Raw genomic sequence first — 20,077 nt, forward strand, 5'->3', positions numbered from 1 at the left:
CTTGTCTTTGGTTCTATAATAATTAATTTAAAAAGACACTTTAGCACTTGTGCCAAATAATGAAATATTCAATTAAAAATGCAACCAGCTGGCTTTTCAACGTTTCTAGCAAGTCATGATCAGAACTGCCCTTTGACGAGCAGCTTCTGTGCCGGACACCTCTTGGCAGGCCTCCAAGGGAGGATGGGCATGAGATGGAGGAGTGGTCAGATGGCATCACTGCTGCTGAGGCAGAGCCAGCCCAGTGCTCTGTGCTGTGGGCTGGCAGTGGCTCTTCACAGTCTTCCTGGAGGTTCCTGCAGCACAGTTATCCACCAGAGAGTGAATTGTTCCCACAGTCTCCCAACTGGTGTCCTGGCTTCCACCCCTGCCTCTCTGTCGTCTATTTTCCACACAGCAGCCAGAGCCATCCTTGTAAAATACAAGTCGTGTCATGTCGCTCCTCTGGCCAACCCTCCAATATCTCCCAGCACAGTGAACAAAACCAAGCATCCTTGCTGGGACTTGATTCGGTCCCCATCACCTCTCCGACCTCACCTCCTACCACTTTCTCATTCCCTGTCTCTGCATGAGCCTCCTGGCCTCCTGGCTATTTCTCAGAACACTTCGGGCGTGTGCCCTCCTCACTCCCCTGGTGCATTCTGTTCCCTCTGCCTAGAATGTTCTTCCTCCAGATACTCAGTGACTTGCTCTTTCACTTCATTCAGGTCTTGGTCAAATGTCACCTCATTAGAGAAGCCTTCCCTCTCCCCCATCACTCTGTCTCCTCCCCATCACTCTTTCTTGTTTGAAACAACCTCAAACTTCATGAGAAGTTGCCAAAAGAACACAATGAATTTCTGCCCTGAACTATTTGGGTGTAAGACACCCACATGGTGCCCCATCACCCTTAAATATTGAAGTTTGGGAGTTCGACAAACAAGGACATTCTCCTACACAATCACAATTCAACCATCAGGAGAGGAAAGCTGACTCTGGTACATTCCTGCTATCTCATCTTCAGACCTCAGTCAAGTTTCATGAGTTGTCCCAACAACACTTTTGTTGCCAAAGGACCCAATACAGAAACCTGCATTACACTTACTTGTCATGTTACCTTAGCATCCTCCAACATGAAACAGGTCCTCCATCTTGCATTGACTTTCGTGACTTTGACACTTGTGAAGGGACCAAGCAACTGATTGTGTAAAATGCCCATTCATTTTGCTTTGCCTGATGTTTCACCATGATCAAATTCAGGTTACACATCTCTGGCAGGAAAATCACAGAAAGGATGCTGTATTCAGAACCAACTACATTACATGCAGGGATCACTGCAAAATGAAAATACTGTAGACGGACCCCTCATTAAAAAATTACTAAGACTTTCAAGAAAGCAACAGCAGAGCATTAAACCAACATATGCCCCTTCTGAGCACTGGGCCCTGTGCTACTGCAGAAGTCCATGAAACTGGCCCTGACTGTGATCTTCACATTGCATCTCATCAGATGGCAAGTGATTCTCCTCAGTATATTACTGATGATGTTACCTTTAATCACTCTATTAAAGTGGGTTGACCAGGCTTCTCCACTATAAAGTTAATATTTCCCCGTTTTGTAGTGTTTGGGGGAAGATATTTTATATTTACTTAGCTATCAATATGCACTATGGTTTCTGATTTTATTCAATGGTTTATAATGCACTACAATATTTATTTATTATTTTTAATTTACCTGCAGTCCACTTGCCTTTCTTTGGTGTACAGTTCCATGAGTTTTAATACAAGTGTAGACAAGTGTACCCAACCTAAAAATGAGGGTACACAGCACTTCCACACCCACCAGAATTCCTTCATGTTGTCCCTTTGTAATAAAATCCTCCCCCTCCTCCTAGTCACTGGAAATCACTGAACTTGGTCCAAAAGTTTTGCTTTTTCTAGAATGTCCTATAAATAGAATCATGCTACCTATAACCTTTTGAGACTTGAGTGTTTCATTTGGCACAATGCCCTTGGGATTCATTCATATTGTTTCCTGAATAAGTTTCCATTGCATGAATGGATACAATTTGTTTATCCATTTGCCCATGTGTTATATCAAATTTTCCTTATTCAAATTAATGGGCTTTCCGTCTTCAGACAGGACCCTCACTGATCGAGAACATGGGGGCGGTGATTCTTCATTTCTGACACATTTCCGGGTGATGCTGAAGCAGCCAGTCTGGGGACCCCACATGCAGTAGCAAGGCTGTAGCCAGCTCACCAGAACATGGATCGTTGTGAGGGGCCGGGCCGCAGGCAGGGACAGTGTCTTCAAAGGAGGGGATTGTGCTAATACAGGTGAGAAATCATGAGGGCCTGAGCCAAGCTGGTAGCAGTGGGGCAGACAGTGGAGATAGATTGTAGAGACAGTAAAAAGAAAAAGAGGGGACCTACAGCAGGAGGGGAGTTGATGATGTGGGGTAGCAATGAGCTCCCTTTTCGTCGTTCAGTGTGAAGAGGGTGGCGGGATATCAGGTAGAACTGCTGCGTAAGAAGCTGGCCACAAATGTCAGCAGCTCAGAGGAAACAGAGGCCTAGGTTACAGGTGATAGTGGTGTGGACTATGACCCCTGGGGGAAGGGCAGTGGAGGGAAGGACAGAGGTGGGGAGAGCGTGCCTCCTCCCTGCTGCTCACCAGCTTCGGTGAAGGAGCCCACCCCCACCCCACCCCAGGCTGCCTGCCTCCCTCTATTTATTTTTTATCAACAGTTGAGCTCAGAGCCTAATCTTAGCATCTCTCAATTTGCTCTGAGACAAAAGGAGACTGCGATGCCTACAGGCATCCATTAGATGGAGAGTTGTTCAGAGGAGAACTCTGACCTTGGCTGCCTCTTCCCCTGGCTGGGTCCCAGGAGATCATTGTTCCCTCTATTTTAAAGGCAATGACGCTGCTAAAGCTCTTTTCTGTTTCTTCTTAGCACAGGGTAATACCACAACCATGCATTTGTTTTTGTTTTTGTTTTTGTTTTTGTTTTTGTTTGTTTGTTTTGAGACGGAGTCTCACTCTGTCAACCAGGCTGGAGTACAGTGGTGCGATCTTAGCTCACTGCAGCCTCTGCCTCCCAGGTAGCTGGGATTCAAGGGATTCTTCTGCCTCAGCCTCCCAGGTAGCTGGGATTACAGGTGCCCACCACCATGCCCGGCTAATTTTTGTATTTTTACTGGCTAATTTTTGTATTTTTAGTAGAGGCAGGGTTTTACCATATTGGCCAGGCTGGTCTCAAATTCCTGACCTTGTAATCTACTCGCCTCAACCTTCCAAAGTGCTGGGATTACAGGCGTGAGCCATCGCGCCTGGCCAAAAATTTTACCACTAAGCTAAAGGAAGTGAAACTAGGCCGCATAAAACTTAGAAACTAGGCCTCATAAGAAAAAGAACTTAAAAAAAATTAACACCAGGTGGCTCTGGATAGGGTCCCACCCTGCCTCAATAGGGTCCCACCCTGATAGGGTCCCACCCTGCCAATTCCGGGAAACAACCTCATGGGGTCCCACCCTGCCAATTCCGGGGGTCCCACCCTGCCTCGAAGTTCCCGGAATCAACAACTCCAGGAAAAAACCTCATAAGGTCCTGCTCTAACCAATTAGAACAAGACACCTTGCTCAGGCCATAGACAGACCCAATTACCACGCGCCTAAAGCTTTGTTTGAATTTCGCGCCCTAAGCTGTGTTTGAACTTGTGTTTGCCTATATAAACAGCCTGTAACAAGCAGTCAGGGTCCCAGGGCCAACTTAGAGCTTAGGACCCTAGCGCGCTAGTAATAAATAACTCTCTGCTGTGAATCTCGTGTCGGTGATCCTTCGCGGCGACCCCTGCCCAGGAAGGAATCGACAGTTCGGTTCCAACAGAAGCAACTACAGAAATATGCATTAATTAACAACAGTCTAATTTCTAAAATTACAGATTCTAATCCAATTGACACCACAAGAAAACAATGACAAGATTCCAAGGCCTCCAATTGCCTTATTCCATGAACAGCATATTCTATGCAGAAGGGCTTGTGGTGGCCACTCGGTTTCTTCCGCACCAGTGCTGCCCTTCCAGAGTGGACAGGACTACAAAAAGGGTCACTTCATTTCCCTTTAAGACAATGAGTCTAAAGGAACATTTTGTCTCCTCCTTGGACTAACTAGCGTTAAAGCCTCACTAAAAGTAAATCTTAGTAGGTCTCGGTGGCTCACACCTGCAGTCCCAGGTACTCGGGAGGCTGAGGCAGGATAGCTTGAACCCAGGAGTAAGAGGTTACAGTGAGCGATGATTGCACCACTGCACTCCAGCCTGGGAGACAGAGCAAAACTTTATCGCTAAAATACATTTTAAAAAAGTTTTTAAGTAACTTTTTTACATTATTTATTTTTAAGTTAAAAAACCCCCAACCTAATATATTGAGTAAGGGCCTAATTTTGCAACCTTATGTTATACAGGCACTAAAAAGTCTGTGTTTCACGTGTCCGTGTGAAGAGATCACCAAACAGGCTTTGTGTGAGCAACATGGTTGTTTATTTCACCTGGGTGCAGGCAGGCTGAGTCTGAAAAAGGAGTCAGCAAAGGGTGGTGGGATTATCATTGGTTCTTACAGGTTTTGGGATAGGCAGTAAAGTTAAGAGCAATGTTTTGGGGGCAGGGAGTGAAGCTCACCAAGTACATTCTCAAGGGCAGGGAGAATTACAAAGCAACTTCTCAAGGGTAGGGGAAATTACAAAGTACATTGATCTGTTAGGGTGGGGCAGAAACAAATCACAGTGGTGGAATGTCATCAGTTAAGCTGTTTTCACTTCTGTGGATCTTCAGTTGCTTCAGGCCATCTGGATGTGTACGTGCAGGTCGCTGGGGAGATGATGGCTTAGCTTGGGCTCAGAGGTCTGTGACAGTCTGGAAGACTTAGTGAACATCTTCGAGACAGTGAATTATGGATGTTTTTCTTTTGTCTTTGCTTATATGTATTTCATTACTGTCTTCTACAGTCAATGACTATGCTTTGCCTCTGTAAGAAAAAGTCAATGAAGTTTTTTAAGTATTAAGAATTCATGGCCGGGCACAGTGACTCATGCCTGTAATCCCAGTATTTTGGGAGGCTGAGGTGGGCAGATCGCTTGAACCAGGAATTCAAGACCAGCCTAGGCGAAACCTTGTCTCTATGAAAAAATACAAAAAAAAAAAATAGCCAAGTGTGGTGGTGCACGCCTGTAGTCCCAGCTGCTCGGGAGGCTGAGGCAGGAGGATTGCTTGAGCCTAGGAGTTTGAGGCTTCAAGGAGCTGCGATCATGCCACTGCACTCCAGCCTGGGTGACAAAGCCAGACTCTGTTTCCAAAATAATAATAATAATAATCACACTGCTTAGATTCCAGGTGGGCACTTGGTACTTATTAATTATTTGAGTGAGTGAGAATGAATGAGAGTAAATGAAAGACGAACAGTTATGCCACAGGTCCCTGCTCATCTGATGGATGGCTACCTTATTCTGTGCCTGCAAAGCACTGACTTCAGCACAGCTCTAGACTTGCCTTCTGTAACCCACAAACAGATCACCCACAGAAGAACAACACTGTGGAGATGGGGGAAGTTGTCATTTGTGAATCAAAAGCAAGACTGTGAAGGCCCCACCCCTAATTAATTGCAGGGATAAAGGTGAGTGTCTCATAGTGTAAACAACCTGAAGCCGCTGGTAAAACAAGTCCCCCAAGGACCAGATCCCAGCTAGCTAATTAGCAGACGTTCACCTGAGCAGACATCACACTCAGGGTCTTAAGGAACCTACCAGTATTTTAAAAATCAGCTTCATTATGAGTTATTCTTCCAAGTCAAACAAGATAGGATCAAATTGTAGGGATCTAGTTTCAAAATTCAAGCTGTACCTTTAGAAGAAGGGTGGAAAATCACACTGTAGCAGAGAACAGAGACTAATTACAGTAAGTACAGTATTTGCTAGTTCAGATGTAGTTATTCTATATTCAGTTGTATGATTTTGTAAAAGTCAAGACACGCTTTGATTAAATATTCTTCTAAATTCATTCATTCGACATACATATATTGGGCACCTGTTTATATGTTTCATTTTATTTTGTTTTATTTTATTATTTTTTCAAGATGGAGTCTTGCTGTGTCACCCAGCTGGAGAGCAGTGTCATGATCTCAGCTCACTGCAACCTCTGCCTCCTGGGTTCAAGCAATTCTCCTGCCTCAACCTCCCGAGTAGCTGGGATTACAGGTGTGCAACACCACACCAGGCTAATTTTTGTATTTTTAGTAGAGACAGGATTTCACCATATTGGCCAGGCTGGTCTCGGACTTCTGACCTCGTGATCCACCCGCCTCAGCCTCCCAAAATGTTGGGATCACAGGCATCAGCCACTGCGCCCGGCCATAAGTTTCATTTTAGAAGGTAAGTGCCACAGCACTTTATGAGAAGAAACTAATTTTTTCCACTTAAATGGGAGTGATATGCAGACAGTAGTGGGGTGCTAGAGCCAGTTTGTACTAGCCCATGGGAACTGATTGTTAAATTTTCAGGATTTTGTAAGCTGATCGTTAAATACAGCTATTATTAAAAACTAAATTGCTGGGCGCGGTGGCTCACGGCGTGACAGAGCAGGACTCCGTCTCAAAAAAAAAAAAAAAAAAAACCCAAAAATCTAAATTACATAAAATTGCAATAAATTATGTTAAAAACAAAGATGATAAATACTCAAAGCATCTCTTTCTAATAAATTTACTATATTTTGTTATTACCTATGCTCTGGGAGTTATTTTCTTCCATTGGACCTGTATTGTCAAAGTACTACATAATGATATGTATGCACATCTCTTCCCGTCAATGTGCTCACTCATGTCACGTTGGAAATCAGTCATATGAGGAGTATTTACACCACAAAAAATGGCAAACACTAAAAGTCAGGGCTTCTTTTTTCTTGCTTGTCTATACTTTAAAAGGTGACAGGAAATATTAACGATGCAGATCAATGTAAAAGTGTGTCATAAGACTTAAAAGTGGATCTGCAGCTGCTAGATTGTGAGTAGCACCAAAAATTGAGGAAATATTCTTTCATGATGCAAAACTATTGGGAGAGCCAATTCAAAAATACTGATGATCTAATTCAGTACCGTCACTCATACTGACTAATGAATGAAGTTTCCACATCTTGATGGTTTTCCTTCTGTTCATTCAGAGTAAACAAAAACATCGTGTTTTTGTTTACCCCAGCATTCATGTTAGAACTACACTCATTTGTTAATGCCTTGAGTGACTTTGCTGAATGGGGTAGTAATCAAACGTTAGTTCATAGTTTGATGTTTGTCAAATCATGGTTGAATTACAACCACAGGTTGACTATGGATACAACGGTTCAGCAGAAATCAACAAAAGTCTTTTTTTGTAAGAATCAATTGGCTATTGAAATTTATAATCAAGAGTGTTGCCTACTTTATACTTATTTGTGAATTGTGTGCTACACACTTTGTATCAGCAAAATTTATGACAAATGTATGTGCTTATATATCTGCATACGTATCTTTCCTAGAAAGCTAGTTGTTGAACAAACATTTATCAGTGCACACTTTGTGTGGTGCTCCAGTAAAGGCGAAGTAAGCCAATCCTGCCAACTTCAGCTATATATCAAACAGTAAAATAAAAATGACTTAATATATCCTGAAAATGTCTATGATTGTTAAAAAATGCCAGACAGCAGCCATAGGTGGAACAAGCTATAATAAGGCACATGGTGGGCTGGCTTAACTCAGTCATTTCCAAGCTTTCAATATTAGCTGGGTATAAGGGGAAATGTTCCCCTTCCTTCAAAGGGTATATTTCCCCCACCTCTTCCTTCCTGTACACCATTGTTTTGGAATCCGAAATGTTTTCTAGTTTAAGCACTGCTGAAATCTCACATTATTGTATGCCTAGTGACAACCTCTGCTTGTTGGTGTTGGTCGTTGTTGCCAACAGAACAGGCAGAGTTATCTGGGGGATGCTGGAAAGTGTTAGAAAAATGTGTTCTCAATGTAGTGGGTGAGTTATAGGGTGGAAAAGCCGATTGCACAGGAGGCCCAGTACCAACTGTTCCCTCCCTAACTAGCTGTATGATCACAGAGAAGTCACACCAATGGAGGATAGCTTGGCCTCCTACTAGAGGGCAAGGTGCACATGGGCAGGGACCTGGCTCTGTTCACTGCTCTCCCAGAGCCTAGCACAGTGCCAGCACACAGTGGGCACTGAATTAGGGAATGCTAAACAAATCGGGTAAAATACAAATGCTACCTTTCATGGCTGGTGCGAGGATCAAATTCATTTGAATGCATGTAAAGTGTTCTGCAAACTCAGTTCTTTAAATTACTATTTGATGAGTTACACTCATGAAATAACTGCTGTTTGGGTATTGCTGCCTCATTCCCTACTTTGATTTCTTCTTTCTAACCAGGAGCATCTTTGTGGACATAATCCCTTCTGTGCTCCCAAAGCAGCTTGAGCCTCACACTGCAATGAAACAGCTGATTGACTCATCTACCTTTTTCATGAACCCATGGGCTCCTTCAAGGCAGCAGTCCAGTTTATCCATCTCAGGATCCTAACCTCCTAGCGCAGTGGCTGGAACAGGCTGTATGCTCAAAGAGTGAGCGAAAGACATGTGGACTCTACTTGATCCAGTCCATTCATTTGGACCTAGAATGTGTGCCAGACCAGCAGGGGTAAGTGGGCCAGGGATAACCCTTTCCAGAGTTCACAGGCTGCCACTGCTACAAAACAAAGGATGTAGGATGTGTTTCCAGTAGACCAACGAAGCAGCAGCTGTGTGGCTCAGCATGCATGGGTTACACAAGCATTATGGGCTAGCCTAGGAACCTCAATACCATTTTAAACAGCTTTTTTTCGGGCATTTTACAAATAACTCATGTGAAAGACACTGCCTCTTCTACTAAAAAGCAAAAGCAAAAAAACATGCTACCCCACCCAATCAACCAGGCCCAAATACAGATATTGGTTGGCTTTGAGTGGTTCAAATCTGAGTCTTTCAAAAATGTACATTTTCACTTTCTGATGTGCAGAAGTCTGTGTTTAGTTAATTAAATAATAGCACAGCAGAAACAAATCCATTTGAATTCAATGCAATAGGTTTCCTGGGGATTATTTCTTCCGTTGAAATCAACATGCCTGTTAACAAGCACAGGTTCTAGGCTCTTCTGACTTTTTGGGCAGGAACACTGCAGGGGAGTTATAAGAGCCCCAGCTGAGATGGACAGGATCACCCTTTCCCCAGGCAGAGTCCCAGTTCCCTGACCTCACCCTCGATTTCTTCCACAGTGCTTTGCTGGGACCTTCCTGAGCTCACTCAGTGAAGCGTCTTCTATGTTTTGAGAAGCAGGAAGCTATTGGAATAGCCTCCAAAGAGAGGAAAAGTTGGCTTTAATTAAGTATTTGTATTAACTTCTCAGAGCAACAGAGATGTCTGCCTAATGACAGCACATAAAAGGCAGAGCCAATAATTAATCTTCATGGACTGTCCAATTCTTGGCAAGTTTAATGAGCTGATGTTCACCCTGCACAGCTACATGGCACTCTCTAATTCCTCCACACATCAAATAAAAACTACATGAAGCCAAAGTGGGGGAAATGAGCATAGTCCATAGCTCAAATTTGCAGGATTATGAGTACAAGGATGGAAAACCCCCAGGGTCTCCTGAACAGGTGCTGCAACAGCAGGAGGCATGCAAACTGAAAGAAAATGGTTATATCGTTCTAATTGTGTGGCAGAGCCATTTGCTGCCTGACCAACAGAGCAACTGCACAGAGATAGTTGTTGTTTGCTTTAGCAAAATGGAGCCCCTTCACTTCCTACCATGTGTTTGTGTGTGTGTAGAGTCCTGTGCAAGAGATCACCCAGGTGACCACAATCTACACACGCTTTCTTAGCTCTGCTTCCCCGCAAAACCTAGGATATTAGAGGATTGACAGAAAAGAGGGCATCTTCTTATCTTTGCAGATGTTCACCAAATCCCCAGGTCTAAGTGTGAAGAAAGCTAGGGTTTATGGTAGAAAAGGAAAGCCGGGCTCCCCTGAGAGCCCTTCTAGGGAACAGATTGAGTCCCATCTGCATGAGCAATGGTGAATCAAAGGTGGGACTCAAGTTCCCAAGTCTGCTTCTTCACTTTGGGCAGCCTATTAGATTCATGTGCTTCTTGACAGCTTTGGACAAAAATGATCACGCCCCTCCTGATAGCACCAGACAGATCAATGTGATGTGCGGCCATCATGCCTCTGGATTTGGAGGCTCCCCAGGAGAAGCAGCTCAAGCCCGGCTTCGACATCCTGAAAGTGTTTGTGTACCGCCCCACAAGCTGCTGGTTGGTCCATCTCAGCTCCCCTCATTCACCTGCCCTGCCCTGCGCTATCTGGTAATCCAGCATTCTCCGCCACCCATTCTCCATGCCTGTCCACCCAGCCCAGCAGTCTAACCATGACACTGGCGGTAAAGAAAAGAGATAACAGGGGCCTTCAAGTGGAACTTGTATTGCTGTTAAATAAGAATCACTCTCCCTTAGATGTGCATATATGAATCTGTAATATGGACATAGATGGACAGAGATGTCTCCTCCCTGTTCTAGCATTTGGGGCCAACTCTAAGCCCCACCCATGGTAAAGTGGAAAAGCACAGGGCCAGCAGTCTACAATGGACGTCATGGGCATGACCATGAGAAGACTGAGCAGGAGAGAGACCCCAAAGACCACGCTGCTCCCCCCAGCATAACTAGATGGCACAAGAAAGCAATGAGTTAATACTGGGTGTTGGGGGAAAGGTGCAAAGGAGCAAGGGAGATACTCTAGAAAGGATACTGACTCTATCTGAGATACTCACCAACCCATGTCAACCTAACAAACTCCTACTTAACATTTGAAGCCCAGTTCATAATGTCCTTTTTACACATTTCTGTAGCCCCATCTACCAGGACGTTCTCACAGATTTTTACTTTCTCTGTGTTCCTAGAACAGAAACAGCCATGATGTCTCAGTCAACAACAGATCACATATACCAAGGTGGCCCCATAAGCTTATAACAGCATATTTTTATTGTACCTTTTCTGTATTTAGATGCACAAATAAGTACCATTGTGTTCCAATTGCCTACAGTATTCAGCAGAGTAGCGTGCTGTACAGGTTTGTATCCTGGAAACAATAGCCTATACCATATAGCCTAGGTGTGTAGTAGGCCATACCATCTAGGTTTGTGTAGGTACACTCTATGATGTTCGTGTATGACAAAATCGCCCAACGATGCGTTTCTCAGAACATATCCCCATCGCCAAGTGATGCATGACTGGATCACGATTACCTGAATTTTATCAACTTCTTAAACGCTGACTCTAGAACTAAGTCCACCCTCAAATTATCCCCTGGTTATTTTTGTGTGTCCCCAAGGGCTCTCATAAAGGAGCTCAGCAACACCTCCATGGGTGAACTTCAGTCTCTGATAATCTACGTCTCCTCGAGGAGGCACCCTTCTCTGCCTGATGGCAGATGGCCTTGTGAAAATTCAACACTTCCTGGTCCGAATTGCTTCCCTGGGCTGCTCTGGCATATGGCAGACCATGGGAAAATGGCTGTCCTTCCGCTCTGTGCCTTATTAGGTTGCAAGGGCCTTGAAATACCCCACTACGTGTATTCCAAGTCTTATTGACCCTCCTTCACCTCTGGTTGTATTTCCTCTCACTGTAGGTCCAACCTCTCAGACCAGGCAGCCAAGGGAGCCATGCCTTCCCCTCCACACTCCTGTCTTTCCCTTCAGCATCCTGGGAACCATGCATCAGCCTTTTCTCCTTCTTCCAATCTGAAACAAACCAATACAAGCAATGATGCCCCAACCCCTGTAAATTAATGACCTGGTCAGGGAAGGTAACTAGCCCCATTCATACCATCTCTGGTCAGACTGGGTTGGAGACACACACCTTTATACATTCCCCCTGCCACATGCCCTAAGAACTTCTTATATAACACTTGTCACATTCACTGTGATTATGTCATCAAGGCTAGACTCCGAGATCTTTGAAAGCAGAGACCATAGACTATTCATCTTTGTGCCACTCTCCAATTCTGCGCTCAATAAACAATCATCACGTCTAATATTTAATGAGTACTTAAGAAGGATGAGTCAGTGCAGGCTAGGACTTCTATAATAAGAGCTCCCCATTCCTCCTCGTCTGAGTTCCTAAATAAATGTTTTTAGCTTTAAAAGCTTAGACGGGTGAGCAATTAACCTTCAACTCCTTTCCCTACTCCTGGCATAAACTGTCAAACCTCCCGCAAACAAAAACAGTGCATAAAACCATCAGATCTCGTGAGAACTCACTCACTATCACGAGAACAGCATATGAGATACAGCCCCCATTATTTAATTATCTCCCAAAACATGTGGGGATTACAGGGCTTATAATTCAAGATGAGATTTAGGTGGGGACACAGCCAAACCATATCAGTTCAACAAACACTTCATTATTTGATAATTCTCCTTAAAAGAAGTTGACCCATTATTTCAGTTTCCTCTCCAAGTGCTCTAAATTAGAAATGAGATATGTAGAAATCATCACTACAAATTTGACTTTGACTACAATACAGCAATTTGTAAGGTGGGTTATTTGGGTGTGGATATTTGAAGGTCAATCACTTCTACCCTCTGCAGGGTATAGAATGCATGGAGTTTTACCCCATGTTGCTTAAAGCAGCTACCAGACTCACATGCCGACCTTCTTGATTTGGTTTTCTAGTTTGGTAGCAGTCCCAGCAAAGACCACAATGACTAACATTACCATTATTAAGAAGAGAGTTCCATGATTTTCTGGAACCATAAAATCTTTTTTTTTTTTTTTTTTTTTTTGAGACAGAGTTTTGCTCTTGTTTCCCAGGCTGGAGTGCAATGGCACAACCTGTGCTCACTGCAACGTGCGCCTCCAAGGTTCAAGGGATTCTCTTACCTCAGCCTCCCGAATAACTGGGGCTACAGGCATGCGCCACCACGCCCAGCTAATTTTTTGTATTTTTAGTAGAGATGGGGTTTCACCATTTTGGTCAAGCTGGTCTCGAACTGCTGACCTTATGTGGTCCATCTGCCTCAGCCTCCCAAAGTGCTGAGATTACAGGCATGAGCCACTGCGCTTGGCTGGAACCATAAAATACTATGGTTTGAGATTATTTAATTCCACTACTCCTCTGATACCTGAGTCTCCCAGTCCAATCCCTGATTCTCTAACAACAGTCTGCAGACAACTGCCTCCGAATCACCTCTGAGCTTATTATCAAATAGAGATTACTGGGACCTCCTCCTGGAGACTCTGGTTTAGTATGTCTGGGAAAGGGCTAAGGAAAATGAGTTTTTATGATTAAATGACTTCCATGATGTGCAAAGCAATCCAAAACTACTTCGGACAATTCTGAGATTTTTGTCAAGCTGAAATTTTTGCCTTGTAGCTTTTACCAATTGGAAAGTTCTTTGGAAATAAACTGAACTGGTCTAATCTTTCTTCCACAGACAACTCTTCAAATATTGAAGATAAGTGTGAATGATTTCCTAGGGCCAGTGTCCTCTAGATTATAAAGGGCTAGTGTCAACAGTTCTTCCTTCAATCATAGTGCTTTTTGGTCCAATTCTAGATTACGAACTTCTAAAAGGCCAGAACAATGTCTTGTTAATCTTTTATCATAGTACCCAATTCTTAGATATGCTTGGTGCCCATTCATTTATTCAGCCAACATTCATAAACCACCTACTGTGTGCCAGGCATTCTTCTAGGCCCCGAAAATACAGCAGTGAACCAAACAAAAGTTCCTGATCTCATGAAGCTCACCGTCTGATCGGGGTGACAGACAAAAGGCAAATAAATAAATACAGATGGTCCCCAAATCATGATGGTTCCATTTACAATTTTTTTTTTTTTACTTTAAAGTGTTGCAAAAGCCATACCCATTCAGTAGAAACTTTACTTTGAGTACACATACAACCATTATTTTTCACTTTCAGTACAATATTCAATTAATTACATTTGATATTCAATACCTTATTATGAAATAGGCTTTGTATGAGATAATTTTGCCCAACTACAGGCTTGTGTAGGTGTTCCAAGCATGTGAAGGTGGGCTAGGCTAAGCTATAATATTTGGTAGGCTAGGTTTATTAAAAACATTTTTGACTTATAATATTTTCAACTTATGATGGGTTCATAAGTCTAGGAGCATAGGTGGATATATGTCAGATGGGTGCTAGAAAGAGAAATTAGGCAGGTGAAGAGTGAAGAGTGCATTCATTAAAAATTTGTTAATTTGAAATCCAAATAAGCCTTTCATTGGTGGGGGGGTCCAGAAGAGCATAATGTGCCTGCTGAATATTTGTGCAGGCAGGTCATTATTCTTCAGTCCTCGGAGAGAGAACGATCCATGTTCCAGCCAACAGAGGGAGACTGAGAGCAAGACACAGCTCCACCCGGCCGAGCTCCTAAGTAAACACTTGACAGGGCAACATGGAATCATCCCCAACAATTGCCAAGTGAGTAAATTACCCAGTAACTCCCAGCCAGTATAAACTTCTTAATAGTATTTTTTTTTTATTATAATTATCACCAGGTCATAGAATACTTATTCTGTTGAGGATTTTCTTTCCTTGTTTGTGTAGAAACAGTACTCTTGCGTGATAGGCAGAGTTCAGTTGGGGCAAAAACATGTATTTTTTTCCCCCAGGACTTATCAGTGAGGCTGAATCAATGAGCTAGCCATACAGAAATAAGAATTCTGTGACTTCTCACAGCATAAAGAGCATTTATTTGGAATGTTTGCATGACGATCCTCTCACACTAAATTAACCAGAGATTTGGTTCATGAAGTAGTCCATTGCTTTAACATAATGTATGTCCAGACACAGTAGTTGTTGAGAAAATGGGGCCTAAGAAAAAATGGTTTGTTGCTTAGGGGCAGGGAGGAAATAATAGATAATAAAATAATAAAAATAATATTTTTTTGGCCAGGCACAGTGGCTCACACCTGTAATCCCAGCACTTTGGGAGGCCGAAGTGGGCGGATCACCTGAGATCGAGAGTTTGAGACCAGCCTGACCAACATGGAGAAACCCTGTCTCTACTAAAATTACAAAATTAGCCGGGAGTGGTGGCGCATGCCTGCAATCCCAGCTACTCGGGAGGCTGAGGCAGGAGAATCGCTTGAGCCTGGGAGGTGGAGGTTGTGGTGAGCCAAGATCATGCCATTGCACTCCAGCCTGGGCAACAGGAGTGAAACCGTGTCTCAAATAATAATCTTAATAATAATAATATTTTTGTAACACTCCCAACCTACAACAGTGACCCTCTTGTTTGAAAAAAACTCTAAAATTCAGAGTAGATATCTAGCCCTATCTGGTTCAACCAGCATAAGTGAGGCTTCAGTAAAACTCAAGAACCAGAAAATCACTATTTACACAAGTATCTCATGCCCCCATATGGCCCCTGTAATGTCTAATACACATAGGGAAAGCTCAAAAACTATTTTTTGCTGCCAGTAATGTAGGGTGGGCATCCTATAGGCATTCTCTTAACAGGCCTGCCCTTTTCCTGAAGCAGACAGAATTAACAGCTCAGCAGTTTGCCATCCACAACCCTCTCCCAGAGTCATTATTGTTGCCTACTGGCTTTACTTCACCGCAGGTGCTGGATAGAAAACCCGCACCTCCAGCCGGGCACGGTGGCTCACGCGTGTAATCCCAGCACTTTGGGAGGCCAAGGCTGGTGGATCACTGGAGGTCAAGAGTTCGAGACCAGCCTGGCCAACATGGTGAAACCCTGTATCTACTAAAAATACAAAAAATTAGCTGGGTGTGGTAGCGGGTGCCTGTAATCCAGCTATTTGGGAGGCTGAAGCAGGAGAACTGCTTGAACTTGGGAGGCAGAGGTTGCAGTGAGCAGAGATTGTGCCATTGCACTCCAGCCTGGGCGACAGAACAAGACTCTGTCAAACAAAAACAAAAATAAAAAAACCACGTGCACATCCCACATAAAAGCATGATGATAATTCAGAGCCATGTACCGAGCACTCTCTATGTACTATGTTACATTATTCACACATTGTACTATCTAGTTCCCCTCCCTCCCGGCCTCCCAGTTAATCATGTGGACGTTCAGACCCATCTTAATATGATACAGGTTCAGAAAGTTTCAGCAAGTGGTTGGAGAGGCAGCAGAGCAGAGAATTCAGGCTGTACGTAAAAAGCTGTAAGCCGTAGACTTTAATCACTTCCTAATTCTTATTTGGCAGAATTTTCATAGCAGGCATGTTTTGAAATACATAGCTTCTGTGGAAAATGAAGGGCATTGTAATTTGAAGAGAGTTTTTGTTTTTATGGTTTTGGGCTTTTTTTAAATGCTTGCTTTTATCTAAATAATGTACTCATTACTAAAACCATACTTCACAAAAGAAACTGGTAATCCACTTAATGGCAGGGTATTTTGTCTAATTTTTTCTTTCTTTCTTGATGACCCATATTCCTTCCCAAGACTTTATATTTCTCACACTGTACAGGAAAATAGCATCAAAGGCCACTAGACCATGTGAGCACCTCATGAGCTAGGAAGCACATATAGATAAGACATATATAACATCAGTGTTACCCTATCTCATCTTCCCAGTGTCCTGCAACACTTGAGAAAGCTATTTGGGGCGAGTTGCAGTAGACAGAAACTTCGTTGGCCCCAGGGAACTGTCCAGGGAGAAGCTTGGAGGAATCTGTGTCTGGCTCAGTGGCACCCCCATCTGGAGACCAAGAGAAGCGCTGCCTGACTGTCCTGGCTTCCATCCTTAAAAGGATTCTTTAGTAACTGGGGCAGAATCTGTTCCCCGGGGTGCACACAAAGCCCTTTTCACTTTCACAGCCAACAAACACTTTGATGTTCAAAGCCTTGCCAAAAGAAAGCAGCCATTTCCTCTCACAGCAATAATATCATTTCCCCACGTTTTAATGGAACTCTGCACTTTAACAAACACTGTCACACCCATTATCATCTCATTAGATTTCAGTGAAAGAACGACTAGAGCAAAAGCAAAATAATTATTTTCTCAGAAATAACTGTGAATGAGCCAGTGGTTTATGTTCACCGGGACACTGCACCGTTTATAATTAACGTCATCTCCGTTACCAGCCTCTTGTGGTCCTCAGTGCTTCCCCAGGGAGAAAGTGAACTGTAAAGAAAACCAGGTTGGAGAATTGAGCCCGGCTTAGTGTCGTTTCATTGATGTGACTCAATGCCTGATGGATACACGTGTTTCTCTGGGTCACCAAGATTTGGTCAAATGCTCTTGCCGGGAGGTCTGTCTTCAGCAATCAGTCGTAGGGGAGGACATAGAACTCCCTGGAAAAAAAAAAACAAACAGAAAAATACCCTGTTACATGGTATATGGAAAGATGTTTGAGAGATTTGGTAAAAAGGCTTGTGTTGCCGACCACACCAAAGTGCCAATGGGCTTCTCCATCGCCTATACGCCCTTTGGGCACCAGCTGCCTCCTGGCACACCACCCATCCTCATGTAGGGACTCCTGGCCTCTGGCCTCCTGTATCTTTCCTTCTGGCTCTCTTTACATCCCATCCTTTCCTTTTCCGGGTCTTGCAGTTTTTTCCTGCTTTCTCCAACCTTGTCTCCTCACACTCAGTCGTTCACTCGTATTTATTGAGCAGCTGTGATGTAGCGGATGCTGCTCCAGGGGCTGGAATTACAGCAGGGAACAAAGCAAAGCCCCCACCCTTAGGTACTTTATGCTCTAGCCAGAGAGACAGACGGCAAACAGATATACAACACGCTGCTACTAGAGAGTGAACAGTGGTGCGAAGAGAAAGAAGACAGAAATAGGAAAGACGAGATGGGATGGGGAGATTTGAGATAGGCCCATGGCTGTCAACCAGGGGAGATTTTGCTTTGGTGTCTGATTCATAAACACCTTTTGGCTGAGGCTTTGCACAAAAGCAAAATCCAAAACACTCACATGAAAGAGTGCCTTGGACGTCTGTACCTGGATTTGATTTCAGTTCTGCCACTTACTGGTAGTTCCTTCACTTCTTCAGTCTCCATTTTCTTAACTTGAAGTGGGAACTTGGCCCCCTTTGCAGGGTTATGGTACAGATTAGGTGAGATGATGTGTCCTGTGTGCACAGTGTCCAGCACACAGGAGCGCTGATGTGTGGTAGCTGTGACAACAGGGATGGTCCAGATGATGGCAAGACCAATAATAAGCAGGTACTTCTTAGTACCTGGGCTCTCAGCCCCATATCAGTCACTGTTCAAAAAATGGTGGGGGAACTATGACCTTTGACTTAAAAATGCTGCCTCCCCAACACTTGAAACACATCTTTCTAGGCACAGAATGGGGGAGAGCTACCTTTGACCCCTGCCACCCACTTCAGTTTTTCATATGCTCAAAATCATAGAGGTAGGAAAGATCCTAAGATCAAGTCTCACCCATCCATGTTACAGATGAGGAAGATGAGGCCCTGAGAGCAGAAGTGATCACATCCTTGGTAGAAGTCTGTGGATAGGGGCCTGACTATTTCTTTCAGGCATAGTGGTGAGGAATGCTTAAGAATAGAGGCTACCGGGCGTGGTGGTGCCTGCCTGTAATCTCAGTTACTCGGGAGGCTGAGGCAGGAGAATAGTTTGAACCCAGGAGGCAGAGGTTGCAGTGAGCTGAGATTGTGCCACTGTACTCCAGCCTGGGCAACAGAGCAAGGCTCTGTCTCAAAAAAAAAACAACAAACAAACAAAAGTAGAAAAGTAGAGGCTACACTGGGTGGAGGGCTTCTAGAAGGGGGAGAGGCAGGAGATGAAGGGGGTCCCATCAGCACTCTCTCCCCAGGGAGGTTCCTGGCAGTGGACTACCCAAACATGTCTTATTTATGTACTTTTTCCTTCTTCTTTTCTTCACCCACTAAGATATAAGCTGTGTGAGCTCCTTATGTGTCTGGTTCTCCTCTACAGCCCTAGTCCTTACAACTTTCCCCACACTCCAACAAACATACAAAAAAAAGCTCATCATTACTGGTCATTAGAGAAATGCAAATCAATACCATAATGAGATACCTGACATGAGAAATGCAAATCAATACCATAATGAGATAACTGACATGAGTTATGTCAGTTAGAATGGCACTTATTAAAGTCTGGAAACAACAGATGCTGGAGAGGATGTGGAGAAATAGGAACACTTTTACACTATTGGTGGGAGTGTAAATTAGTTCAATCATTGTGGAAGACAGTGTGGCGATTCCTCAAGGATCTAGAACCAGAAATACCATTTGACCCAGCAATTCCATTACTGGGTATCTACCCAAAGATTATAAATCATTCTACTATAAAGACACATGCACATGTATGTTTATTGCAGCACTATTCACAATAGCAAAGACTTGGAACCAACCCAAATGCCCATCAGTGATAGACTGGATAAAGAAAATGTGGCACATATACACCATGGAATACTACTCGGCCATAAAAAAGAATGAGCTCACGTCCTTGCAGGGACATGGATGAAGCTGGAAGCCATCATCCTCAGCAAACTAACACAGGAACAGAAAACCAAACACCTCATATTCTCACTCATAAGTGGGAGTTGAACATGGACACAGGGAGGGGAACGTCACACGCTGGGGCCTGTCAAGGGTTGGGGGTAAAGGGAGGGAAGGGAAAGCATTAGGACAAATAGCTAACGCATGAGGGGCTTAAAATCTAGATGACGGGTTGATAGGTGCAGCAAACCACCATGGCACACGTATACCTATGCAACAAACCTGCATATTCTGCACATGTATTCCAGAACTTAAAATAAAAAATAAAAACTTTTCCCCGCACCGAGCAGGTGCTTAGTAAACCCAGAAGAAGTGCTCACCACCTGCACAGACTCAACTGCTTCCTCAGAGATCATGAGGAAAACGCCATCTCTCCCTGGGAGCCTCGGTGCCTCCAACCCAGACAGAAATCCCCACAATGGTCAAATCACAAACACTTTTAAACACAGCAGCTACTTATTTTTATCATGGCTTTTATCAGT

General features: G+C 43.8%; 1 long non-coding RNA gene across 1 annotated transcript; it reads right to left on the minus strand.

Annotated features, from left to right (window-relative positions):
• Positions 1 to 4,938: 4,938 nt before the first annotated feature.
• On the minus strand, positions 4,939 to 17,210 carry LOC114677700 (uncharacterized). The gene is made up of 2 exons (XR_003729125.2): positions 17,178 to 17,210; positions 4,939 to 5,006 (listed from the first exon to the last, which is right to left on the minus strand). It is a non-coding gene; the product is annotated as an uncharacterized LOC114677700 (long non-coding RNA).
• Positions 17,211 to 20,077: the final 2,867 nt, after the last annotated feature.

Source organism: Macaca mulatta, chromosome 4 (genome assembly GCF_049350105.2).
Source record: "Macaca mulatta isolate MMU2019108-1 chromosome 4, T2T-MMU8v2.0, whole genome shotgun sequence".
NCBI classification, from domain to species: Eukaryota; Metazoa; Chordata; class Mammalia; order Primates; family Cercopithecidae; genus Macaca; species Macaca mulatta.